Raw genomic sequence first — 12,220 nt, 5'->3', positions numbered from 1 at the left:
TTGCCTTACTGTTGAGAAGCAAAAAAAGAAAATAAAAATCTTGCTTTTGCATGCAGTAGCAACATACACTGAAGCAAAGGGTGTATAACATCTTATATATTTTGACTGTTGGCCAGAAACATAATTGTTTTCCTGAAATTTCACTGCTCGGGGCTACGTAGAGTACTGAGAAGGCAAGTCAGGGCTCATTTTGTGTTTCAGATTTTCTCCACCCTATTCCTTTTCCTCCCTCATAATGTTGTTAGTCAGTTGCCTTTCACATGAAGAAATATTGGATCAGGCAAGATTTTGAACACATGCAGTAGCAGGAGATTCACCGATGAACTGTCATTAAATCAGTGGTCAATAGTGGTTGAATTCTTAAGAAAAGAGCACAAATACTTACAATAGCTGTTAAGTGTAAGGTTTAGAAATAAACTCAGGAATATTTATTGTCTCAAAGCCAGTTTTACAAAGAGTTTGCAAAAAATTCAGAGTGCCTGCCATCAGATTAAATTCACAGGGAGATACGTAGTCTCTGTGCCTTTCTTTTCTTGCATCAAATATGAAACTAATGCCTTGGCTAGAAGGTGTTTAAGGTTCATCTGCTTAAAAAGCTTAAGCTGTGTTAATTTGAATAATATGCTTCCAAAAGCTATGAAAGCTCCTGAGCTATACCTGCAATAACAAATTTATCCTAATTTGAAAAACAGAACAAAATTGAAGCCACTCACAGAGCTGTTTCCATTTAATTTGGAATGTGAATCCCAGCAGGTCACAAGAAATACCACAACTTCTCCAGTTCCATGCTGCAAGGTATGCACTGAGGATCTGACCTTGACCCTAACAGACAGAAAGTATTTTATGGATTATTTTTATTGTAAAATCCCAAAATACAGTATCACTATTTAAAACTGTTACAAATGTTCAACTTCCTGTAAACACAGTCCATATTTTTGTCTAATTTGGGTATCTTAACAAAGAGAAGAAATGGGATTGTTAAAGGCTGTAACTGTTACATATCTTATAGAAATACAGTACTTGTCTGGATTTAGTGATGAGTTGCAGAATAACCTAATACATCATTATGCATGGTAGAAATGTGATGAAGACTGAATGGCTGCAGGTAAAGTCACAGTTCTAAGGTGAATGGCATTGAGTTTCAGTGAGATCTGACAATAGTACTTCCCCCTGTAAGTTAAAAAAAATATGTATATATACTTTGTAGTGTCTCCAGCTGCTACTGAATGTAGTGGTATTCTCAGTCTCTTGTTGCTAGAAAACTGGCTGTTAGTAGGTACTGATGACATGCTAATGCTTATTTTAATTGTGTTTAGCCAGGTTGTGTCAGAAAGGTAGTTAGTAGTTGGAACAACGGTTGCTTGGCACATGTGCAGTATACATGGCAATACAGTACCATGAGCTCAACTGCGTCATTGCATTATCTGAGGAACTACCCCAGTGGATACAGGGTGCGTAAGTCAGTCAGGCTGATTAATTAACTAGTCACTAAATAGAGCTCAGTGCCTCCAAATGTGCACCGTGGCCTCCAGTTATTTTGTTCTTTGGAGGAGGGGGGGGAAGGAATAAAAGTGAGCCTGGGCTTCATTCCATATTTACCTAGTTTCTTGGCTAACAAATGCATGTTTTATAACTGCTCTTTGGAAGATTTTATCCTGTGTGTGTTTTTAACAGGAAATTAAACATTAAACCCCTTCCCTCCCCCCTCTTTATTCACAATGGCATGAGTTAAGCACCAGGCATAAGCCAGTGTTTTGTATTTCCTGGATATGGCAAAATTATCATAATCTTATTTTAAACCAAGTAGCTGACACATATTTATATGTAAATGTATTTGTAGACAAATATATCTCTAAAGTTATTGTAATCATATATAAATATTCTATGCATTGAAACTAGACATATATTGAAGACAAAAATCTCTCTGTGCTGGAAAACTTCTTGAGCATGTTTCTTTTAGGATTGTTATGCAAACCAGGAAATTGTTAGAAAAGCGGAAACAAGTCTTTAACTATCAGCTGCTCCAGGGAGTTAACAGGCTTCGGAATCACTGTTTGCATTGGAAATGCAGGGTTCGGGCCAGCTTTTCTTTTTAAAAGCACGTTTGCAGTCGGGAAGCTTCTTGACTGCACAGAAAATGTGTGCAGCAACCACCCAGGAAGGGGCTGTAAGAGACATAAATATTGATAGATATAATAGCGGAAGAACACACACTATGTTTGATAAAAATCTTTTTTTGCCTTCTAGTAATTAGCTGTACTGAATTCTGATGGTGCATAGGTTTTCCTTCTACGTGGCAATTAGATGATTAAACCTATTTGCAAACAATTCAAGTATTCTATTTACTACTATAAGGATCTTCATTTCCTGAAAGACAAACTTCAGTCACAGATGATACAGTCTGTCTGCCTTTCAACTTCTTTCCTTTGTGGTAAACCAGTTACTAAATTTTCACTCTGAAGTTTTTTTGACATCTCAGTGGCTCAAATAGAACTAAACTTAATGGGGAGCTCTGAGCTACTTTCATACGTGCCCTAAACTGGAAGTTCTTCTTTCAGCGAAACGCAGTTTTGTCTGAGATTTACATTAGGATCATTTCCAGAGTTTTCCTGCCTTTTGAAATGAAGACATGGGATTCGTTTGGTTTTTCTTTTTTTTTTTTTTAATTTTTTTTTTTGTGGAAATAGCTCTTCCCCCCACCAGATGAATTTTAGAGTGAATTAAGGAGCAATACAGAAACTCCTGTGGCTTGCAGTCTTAGCTTATGTACAAATGAGTTTGCATTCTCTCTCTGTCCCTCTGTGCAGGGAGAAAAAGACTATTAGCCAGGACAGGGAGTTGTTTATCCTGTTTTTCTAAAAATGTCACTGGGTCTTTATTTTCCATTTGGACAGTCAGTATATATCTGAAAAGAGCTCTGTTTATATTTCTTCTAGAGGGTGATGCAGAGTTACAGTTTTATTCCCTCCCAGTTTCATTTCATTTTTTATATACTTTCCTTGTCTTGGAGCAAAATGGACAGGTTTTTTGCTTTGTTTAATCTTTTTCTGTGCCAGACACTTAGAGATTATTAAACTATTTTGCAGGGCTACTAGAGCAACTGAGGCAAGAAAAGTTCTGTTTAACGTAGACAGTATAATACTGTCCATCCAAGATGAATAGAGAGTCACTATGAGTTACATAAATCACACCTGGAATCAAAAAATGGGTCTTGTGTGGTGATTTGTTCAGAACTTGCTTTCTAAACAAATCAAAAGGTACTTCTTAAGGCACAGTGGTTGCTGATGTCTTTTTCTATCTGAATACCCCCTAGGTGTCAATATTTCCCATTGGCACGTACATTGACATAGCATGCTAGTATCATGCGAGGGCTTGTTTTGTTTTTAAGGTGTTTGTCTCCTGTTCCCCCACACCCCTACCTCTGGAACTCAGGAGGTGTACGGGGTCTTTGCGATAGCTTTCTGCTCCTGCTGTATTCCCTTTTCCTCCTCTTCCCATGCTTTACTGCCCCAAACAAGTAAGTAAAAAACACATCAACTTCATTCAGAATTACTGAACATAACCTGGATGTTAGAGGAAGCCTTTCTGATTTATAATAAGGAGACTGGTCTTCAGAGCTGGAACAGCCCAGAGCTGCAAGGTTGCAGGTGTGAAACCTGGCCTTGAACTCTTTCTATTTCTGAATCTGCTGCTTGGAAGTGTTTCTATAACCTGGCACATAGTAGGGGAAATGGAAAGAAAAGCAGCTACGTAGGCATATCAAAAAGCTATAAGGCCTTGCAACACTTGCTTACAAAGCTGTTGTTAACAGCTGAGCAGAACACACAGCTATGCTGTTATGAAATAGGTGCACCAGTATTAGTTGTGAGGGAAAGATCAGGATGATTGCTGTTTGCCGTGTAGAATTTAAGATAGTTTTGTATTTCATCTTGCTGTGAGAATAGTTCCTGAGATTCTTTGTGATCTCTCACAGCTCTTTCTACCTGATGGCCCTGAGTAGGATGGGTGCTATACAAAGTAAGCCTTTCTGAGTTACTGCCAGTGAAGGTGAAGCTTTTTGTTAGGTAATAGTGAGTATGTGTAGAGTCCCAGTTTCCTATCAGGTCATCAACTTCTTCATGGAAAGCTTTGAGTCCATAGAGGGTACTTACGTTCTTGGAGTGATGGGCCATGCTTTGCGTACATGCTATACATTCTGGTCACTGTTACACCTGTGAGTAATCTACTTGTTACAGCCTACTTACTGCACAGTTACCTGAAATCAGATTTAACTGTCATAATATAGTAAGCATCTGTTAACTTCTTTTCAAATGATGTGTTTCAAATCTTCATGGTTGGTGTGAGAATTGTCTTATCACCAGTAGTGCTTGTCTGCTTTCAGTACATGAAATCCAGAGGCTGTAGAAATGTTCAGCGTAAACACATCCACATGTGCACACAGTAGGAGTCAGAGCTGTAGGGAAAGGGAACTTGAATAGCCCTAAACCTAAAATCTGAATTTAAAAAAAGGAATGGGCAGTTCAGGAGATAGGGTCAGTCTTTCCTTGAGGCCAGACATTATTAAAAATCTCTGATCTCCTGTAATAATCCTTCATCTTTTTAATTCTCTGCATTCTACACACAGACATGCAAGGGCACATAGTACTGTAAGAAGGCAGTTTGGCATGCTAAAAGTCATGTATCCCAGGCATGGAAGTCACTGACGCATCTTTGCTGTATGCCAGCTGTGCTCTGGCCAACCTCTGCTGGTTGAAAGTAAATACTTTCACCCAGCACATGAGAGTGTAAGTAGAACGAATCCTTGAAACTCTTCAGCTCTTCAGTCAGGTTTTTATAGATGAGAGTGTGCATTTGCTGAATGAGGTGTTTCCTCACATGGGATGCTCTTGCTTCCCTTCACTGATGACAAGGGTAGGAGAGAAGGCCTTGGAGGGGGAGGTGGTGAACTTTCTGAAAGGCTGATTTGCAAGTTAGAAAATATGATTCCTTTTCCTGTTTTGCTCCTGCTCTCTTGGTGTTTCTATTCAGTCAGAAAAGAAACCTCATGTTCTTGTTCTTCCATTAGCTTCTGGAGATCTTTGTCCTATTTCTCTTTTTCCCTTTTTTTGCCTGTTTTCTTCTTGTGAAAGTTGTGTTTAGTGCAAGGTTAATTACATTCTTCTCCTTCCTTCTCAGCTGTATTTCTAACATGTTGAACCAACAGGAGACTGAATAAGTACTTAGGGGATATCATGGAGAGGTACTAGTGACGGGACCGTGTGGCTGGGTTTGCAGTCTCATCAAAGACTATTTGACTGGGTCAAGCGAATTAGCCTCTGAGGCCATATTAGTTGACATCTGCAAGCAAGATGCTTGATGCCTGGCAAGTTTGGTTATTGCACTGAGAAAGTAGATTTCAGTTGTTTTGTAATGGATACAAATCACTGATGATGAATGTGTTCACTTCTTCTGGCTACCTGGCCATTAAAGCTACTTGGATCTGCCCATGTGCTACACAGCCTCCTTGATCCATCTCCACAGCCTCCATTCCACAGTAGAGCTGAGTCCAACTCTGAGCTCCACACCAGATACATAAAATAAACTAAAAAAAAAATTAAAAATAAATAAATAAAAAGTTGCACTTGCAGACATCTAACCCCAGAGTGGGAGTATCAGAGGCATGGGTACTGGTAGAACAATCTAGGCATGGAAGAAAATATTGAATAACTACATGTAGGTAGCAAAATCTGTCTTCCTAATCATCAACTGGGAGATTTCTCAATAAACATGTTACCTGGCTGTTCAGCTAAAACAGCTGATAAAACTTTCTTAAGGGCTGTGTAGCTTGTTTTCAGTCATCTCTTTGATAAGCCATAGGCATCCTGCTTCATCCATCCCTCTGTTGAAATGACTATTACGACAAAAGAAAAGAAGTTAACAGAATGAGGAAGGAGGCACAGCCAAGTGTCAGCAGCATACTAAAAATGTTTCAGAGTGCTTTTCTTATGAGAGATCTTTCACATACACAATGTTAGAGCAGTTAGTCTTTGTCATTATCCAAGTACTACCATGGGTTGTGGAATTATTTGCAAGAAACTTCCTTTAATAAGCTATGGGAAGTAATTGCAAGTGAATTAAGTTATATAGCAAGAGGAGACAACAGCATGATGCTATATCTGTTTGACAGCTGAGGAAAAGAGTTTTTTAACACCTTACCTTTTGGAGGCAAAGGGCCCTTACAGAGACATTTTACCAGCTGGTCATTGGCTGAATTACCTACACAACAGAAAAGGAAGCGGTGAAAGAGTATCTTCATGGACTTTGGAGGTTTGGATGCCGTTTAAGAAGTGCTGCTGAATTAGAGAACTTTTAGCCCTGATTACAGCATTATGGCCCTTTTTGATCTGCTTTAGTTTTCCACAGTTCTCATTTTCGTTGATTAGACTAGAGCTGTTCTGTTGGTCAGTTTAGTATGGATCTGGACCGTAGGCAAATGTTACCTGGACTTACGGAAACCCAAAACACTTAATGCTACCAAAAATTATGAAAGCTTTGGTTTATTATATATCAGAGTTTTCAGGAAGTAGCTTCAGTTCATCATTGCATTTTTCAGACATAAATTTAATGTATGGCATCTGGCCAGCCTGGTGGGGCTGAAGTTTGTGTGTGGTTTCCTGTCAAGCAAGCTCTGGTGAAAAATTGAGTAACCTTTGAGTATAGATACTGCTCTTGGTATCATGGTATACACAAATCAAAACAGCAACCCCTCTGCATGCCTGTATCTGATTTCTGTTGTGTTTCAAAATTTAGTTAAGTGATATAAATTAACATCACAACCTTGTATCCATGACTCTGTCTCAAAATGATTTTCCACAGTTTGAGGAATAAATTGGATTTTTTTACTTGTTTTAGATTTAGCTTGCTCAGCAAAAGGCTTGCCTACAATTTTATGTCTTTGGGATTTTATTTGCATAAAGAAGTAATCCAAGCAGTATTTTTCCTGAATTTTGAGAGAGGACTTGCAGTAAAGGAGATATTTATTGAAATAATTGCTGTTACAGGTTAAGTGTATGTCTAGAAAGAGGTTTGTTTAAAGTTGAAACTTGTATTTTTGAAATAAAAAAGTATGAAAAAGGAGGAGGGCAGGGGTATGGTCCCAGAGCCCCACTTGCCCCTAAGTAACTTGCAGATGAGCACATTTCTTTCCCTTTCCTAGCCCCAACTCAGACACCCACTTTTCTGGCTGCAATTCTCTAGTTGCATCAGCCAGTCTTGAGGCAAATTCTGTCTGGTGCGGCTTCCTCCCTTTCCTGATGTATCTGAATCATGATGGAGTCGGGAAAAACATTCTACAGGAAAGCTACTTTGTGCCTAAGGTACGCATGCTTGTACATGCACACATTTGAAAAATATATCAAAGTTGGTCTTTATCTAGGAAAAAATCTGTAGTCAACGATAATAGTTGTGTTAATTATTTTGTCTGAGAGGAAAAAAATAGCTGGCATAGAGATCTAATTCTTACTCTGTGTGTTTTGAAAGACAGCATGAAACTGATGGGTATGTGAGTTGTCTGCTCTCCATTTGCTCTATGAAAGCTTGATCACTTTTAGGGTATATAAGACTGTGATGTCTCAATTTAAGTAAGAACTATCTGCATACTAAAGCAGTGCTGCTGTGTACAGGATTTGCTACACAATGACAATAATGGATACTTTTTGACAATGAAATGTAAAGCTGTTTTTCTGAGTGTTTACAGGAATCTGACCTCCAAATACCCAGTGTTTGGGAACAGTGAAATAACTCCCTTGTTTAGCTTTAGCATTCTCTATGATTATTTTTAACCAGATAATAGATCATTATTAGCTTGTTTTTATGTGATTTCACCTTAGTTTGAAATCTTACATGTTTAAATAGCAGGATTTCTGTAGTCTAAAGGTGAATAATAAACAATTCTGTTGATGAGTTTCAGTGGTGTGATAAACAAAAGTACGCAGTTTCTTAATTTACTTAGAAACAGATGATTGGACTCCACTCAAAAACCTATAAAAATGTGGTGAACTAGAAGTAGGTCTGAGTTCACCTGGTCCTTGGTGTGATTACCGCAGGATGATCTGTACTGCAAATAGGGAACAAAGGATGCAGCCTTGCATCTAGAAAAAGCTGTTCTTGACTGCAGAGTCCTCTGGTCACTCCAGCTATCACAGAAACCTCTCTCCACTAGAATTACCTCTAGCTTTCCAGGAACGGCTGAATGCTTTCCAGAGTGATTGGTACTTCATATCACAGGATCACTTCAGGTTTTATTAACTGTGTAAGACAACTTATCTTTGTTTATGTTTTTCATGCCTATTTTCTGTGGATGCTGAAGCTCTAGCACATGGAACTAAGTTCTCACTTGCAGAGGATATTTGATACTTGTATTTCTTTTCTCTCCCTGATCTATGAGATTCCTATTAAACTAAACCATATTACATACCCACAGATTAACGTAAGAGCAAAGCTACTTTCTACTTGGTTGAACTTCTGTACTATTATGAGAAGGTAGCCATTTATGGTGAATGAATGCTATCTCAGAGCAGGATGCTGAAAAGGAAGGATGGCTGGCTGCACAACAGTGCAGCTGCTGCTTCCCAGTCTTGTGATGCACAAAATGTCAGACTTGAAGGTGCTAATAGGTATTTTGCAGCATCTCTAATTTACCCTGCTCAGCAGTTCTCCCCGTCACCCCTTGTCTACAACTAGACCTGTGTGATTGTGTCAAAGTGGAATGAGACATGTCTTTTATTCTCTTATTTTGCAGTGATTTGTTTATTTGATGGGCACTTAAAACACATATGGCAGTTCTCTTCTGTCTGTTCTGTGTATCTCAGTAGAAACTGTTATATATTCCTCATTTACTCCAGAAATACTCACTTTAAACTGTTTTTATCCTCTGACTACCCTTAAACTATAGACATTGGTTGTGATGTTGAAGATTAATTTTTCATTTGGTAGTGAAATATGTAATTCTTTACATGAGCTGAAGTTGGAAGAAAACTTCGTCACTCAAGCAACTGATAGTGTTAGCTCTCTGGTTTTCATAGTTTTTATTACAAATGCTTTTTTCTTATTTAGAATTCTTGGAGTAAAGTTAGGATCTGATTATTGACTCTGCCAAAGTATTTCAGTTTTTTCAACTTTGGATGCCAACAAAAAATATTCTTAGACTAGCCAGATGGCAAAGGAGAAAAGAAGGCAACTGGGAGGCATGTCATGTTCAGTAAAGTGGAAGCTGAGTTCAGATTTCTGGTATGGAAGGTCTGAGAGCCTCTACTATCTGAGGCTCATCCAGGCAAAAGGGAAAAGGAATGGAGGGTTACATACTTGCTAGAAAGAAGCTAGATGAGGCAAGTCTTAGTCTATATAGGTTCCTTTTTTACTCTGTGGGCATTTTTCATTATGAGAAGGGGTGATACGAGGCAGGGATTTAGGGAAGAAGAGAGAATATTTGGGCTAGAAACTGAATAGTGGGTAGTACCAGCTAGACACAACCAGTAAATGGTTAGCATCAATCTAAGCTGTCTTGTTTTCTAGATAGGGCTGTTCTGAACTCTGAACAATCATAAAGGCAAAGCACGGGGTATTTGTCGCAGAGGCACAGTGAAAGCTCTAAGGTTTGGATGAGTGTTGTGATTAGAACAGTGAAACAAGAAGATAATTTAGATGACAGTTTAAAAGGATCTGAGCAGTCAAAAAATTTAAATAGTGTGCAAAAGGTGGTGAGAATGTGAAACAAGTTTTAACCCTGTTTGGAGTATAATTGGATCTTACACCTGTTTGCGTAGGATGAGGAGATAAATCATAGAAGCAGCTTGGTTGCAACTCTAGAAAGATGGCCAAGCTGAATGCTGGAGGCACTCAGAGGCTTCCCACAACATAAGGAAAAGAAGGTGAAAAGTTGATGGTTGGAGTGTTGACAAACATTCATGAGACATCATACATACTTACTGCTTTTATATCAAGAACCCACATGTCCTTCATCTGTTCTGGCACTATTTGGCACCCAAAGCTATGACTGTAATGGGAGAGAAAAGGAAGGGGGATTGACATTTTTAGGGAGAGAAATTGAAGGCACCATGAACACGAAACTGTGTGCTCAAAAAATGCTGTAAATGAGCTTTAAAAGAAATCACATCTTCTGTATTTTATAGTGTAAGAGCTCATTAGAATTCAAGTGGTACAGAAGAAGAAGAATAAGAAGTTTCTGAAGCTCCTTGTTGAAACGACTTCTCAGTCCAATGTGGCAGTCACTCTTTTCATAGAACCGGGAAGCCTCTCACTGGAGAACAATGCTGGAGGTGAAGAGGAGTGAGAGAAACAGTAAAAATATTAGACTATCAGTATCAGGGAGCCCCTGAAGTCTGAGGTAAAATGAAAACCATGAAGCTGATTCAATTCCAGCAATGTCCTTAACATTCTTTAGCAAACAAACAGTGTTAAATCTTTAAAGACCTCTTAATCTCCAGTAATTTAGGATCTTCACTGCCTCCACAAAGCAAAATACAGGAAAAGGGGGGTGGGGGAGGGTGGGTGGAGAGAAAATAGCTAGTTGTCAATATATGTTAGAAGTTTTGAAGAATTTTTAGAATGAACTTAGGTGTGAAAATTGATGGTGGATTTAAAATCAGCAGGAATAAGCGGAAAACTTCATAGGTAGGCCTGTTGAAAGTTAAATATTTTGAATGATGTGAAGCCGTCTAATGTGTCCTGAAAGATTTCTCTGCTCATGGAGTTGTATGGCTTGGTAATATTAATTTTTAAAGCATCTTGTAGCATGCTAAAGAAGCTTGAAGAAACTGAAGGAATGCTAATGTAGCAGCAGTATTTAGAAAGGCAAATACGATGATATATTTGCATATAGGAGAAAGTTAAGAGGAATTGCAAATAATGACAGTTGCAGTCATGTAGGAGTTGTGGTCATGTGCCAAGCTGCACCCAAACAAAATAAGCTTGATTGCATTGAGAAATAAATCTACAGATTTTAGAGGAAAAATGTAGCCTGTAGCTACAGAATGGAGGAATATATCCTTAGAATCAGTGACTCTAAGTGAGAAAGTTGCAGGGGCAATCAGCTCATCATAAACTCTTAATTTAAAGCCATGGCAAAAAGGTGCCAGGCTTGGATGTACAGACAAGAGATTGAGTAGGAGGAAGTGGTGGGATCAGTGCTCAATATGGCACTCGTGGACCACAATAGGAAGTCATGAACTCAGATCCATGAATTCAGATCAGACTCTTCAGAAAGAACTCTGGGAATTTGCAACAGGTTTATAAAACAGGTGCACTATTCCAAAAGTGCAAAATCTTTTATAGTAAGAGATTTAGTGATAAACTTACAAAGGAGATTGTTTACATACCTTCATACAGCACAAACCTCAGATATTAAATATACTAGAATTATTAGCAATGCATACTACATAGGTCATGCCTGAAAATAAAGCCTAACAATGCAAAGGTACATCCATTAATCAGGGAGTGTGTTAATTAGTAGCCACTTGATATCTTTATAATTTGCTGATGTCTTCAGACAAAGACTGTTTGGAAGCTGTAGTTTGACCCACTAGATGGGTATTAATGAAAAGCAGGTTATTAAGCATTATAGAGGGATAACTAGATACAGTTCTACAGGTTCTGCCATGTACATGAATTACAGTTTCTAAAGTTAGCAGAACTTTTTGTCACCAACATACAGGTTGAAATCTTTATACTGTTGAAATTACAGCAATAACACTATATTTCAAAGACATGGGTTTTGAGCGTATATTGGTTTTAACCATGAAAATGAGCTAGATGACGATTAGTCATCTGGTTTTGCACTTACACAGAATTGCCTATTCCTGAATAAAGGTATTGTTCTACTTTACAAAAGCAGGTAATCGCAAACATCAGAAATTTAAAGTATTTTTTTGAATGGGTTTTAGAGGGTGTTCACTTAATCCTGTAGAATTCAGCAGGTGTTTTCCTGTTTAAATACCTGATTTGATTTTAGTGTTCAAAACCCAATCTTAGTCTTGAGAGTGCAATGCAGTATTGACCGTGAGAAAATGGCAGCTCAGGAAAAAAGGGAAGGAAGAAGTAAAATTTGAGGAAAGGTTAAACACACAGCTTCATTTCTGATAACGACAAGTGCAATTGCCTGTATACTGCAGTCTCTTACATATACTTTGCCTGACTGAAGTCTTTAGTACTTTTTTTTTAATTT

General features: G+C 38.3%; 1 protein-coding gene across 1 annotated transcript in view; it reads left to right on the top strand.

The window, feature by feature from the left end:
* ARHGAP10 (Rho GTPase activating protein 10) overlaps nt 1-12,220 on the top strand; it is a 154,037-nt gene that overhangs the window by 115,503 nt on the left and 26,314 nt on the right. The gene's annotated exons all lie outside the window — the stretch shown is intronic.

Source organism: Melopsittacus undulatus, chromosome 7, assembly GCF_012275295.1.
Source record: "Melopsittacus undulatus isolate bMelUnd1 chromosome 7, bMelUnd1.mat.Z, whole genome shotgun sequence".
NCBI lineage: Eukaryota > Metazoa > Chordata > Aves > Psittaciformes > Psittaculidae > Melopsittacus > Melopsittacus undulatus.
This window is presented reverse-complemented; position numbering and strand designations above follow the sequence as displayed.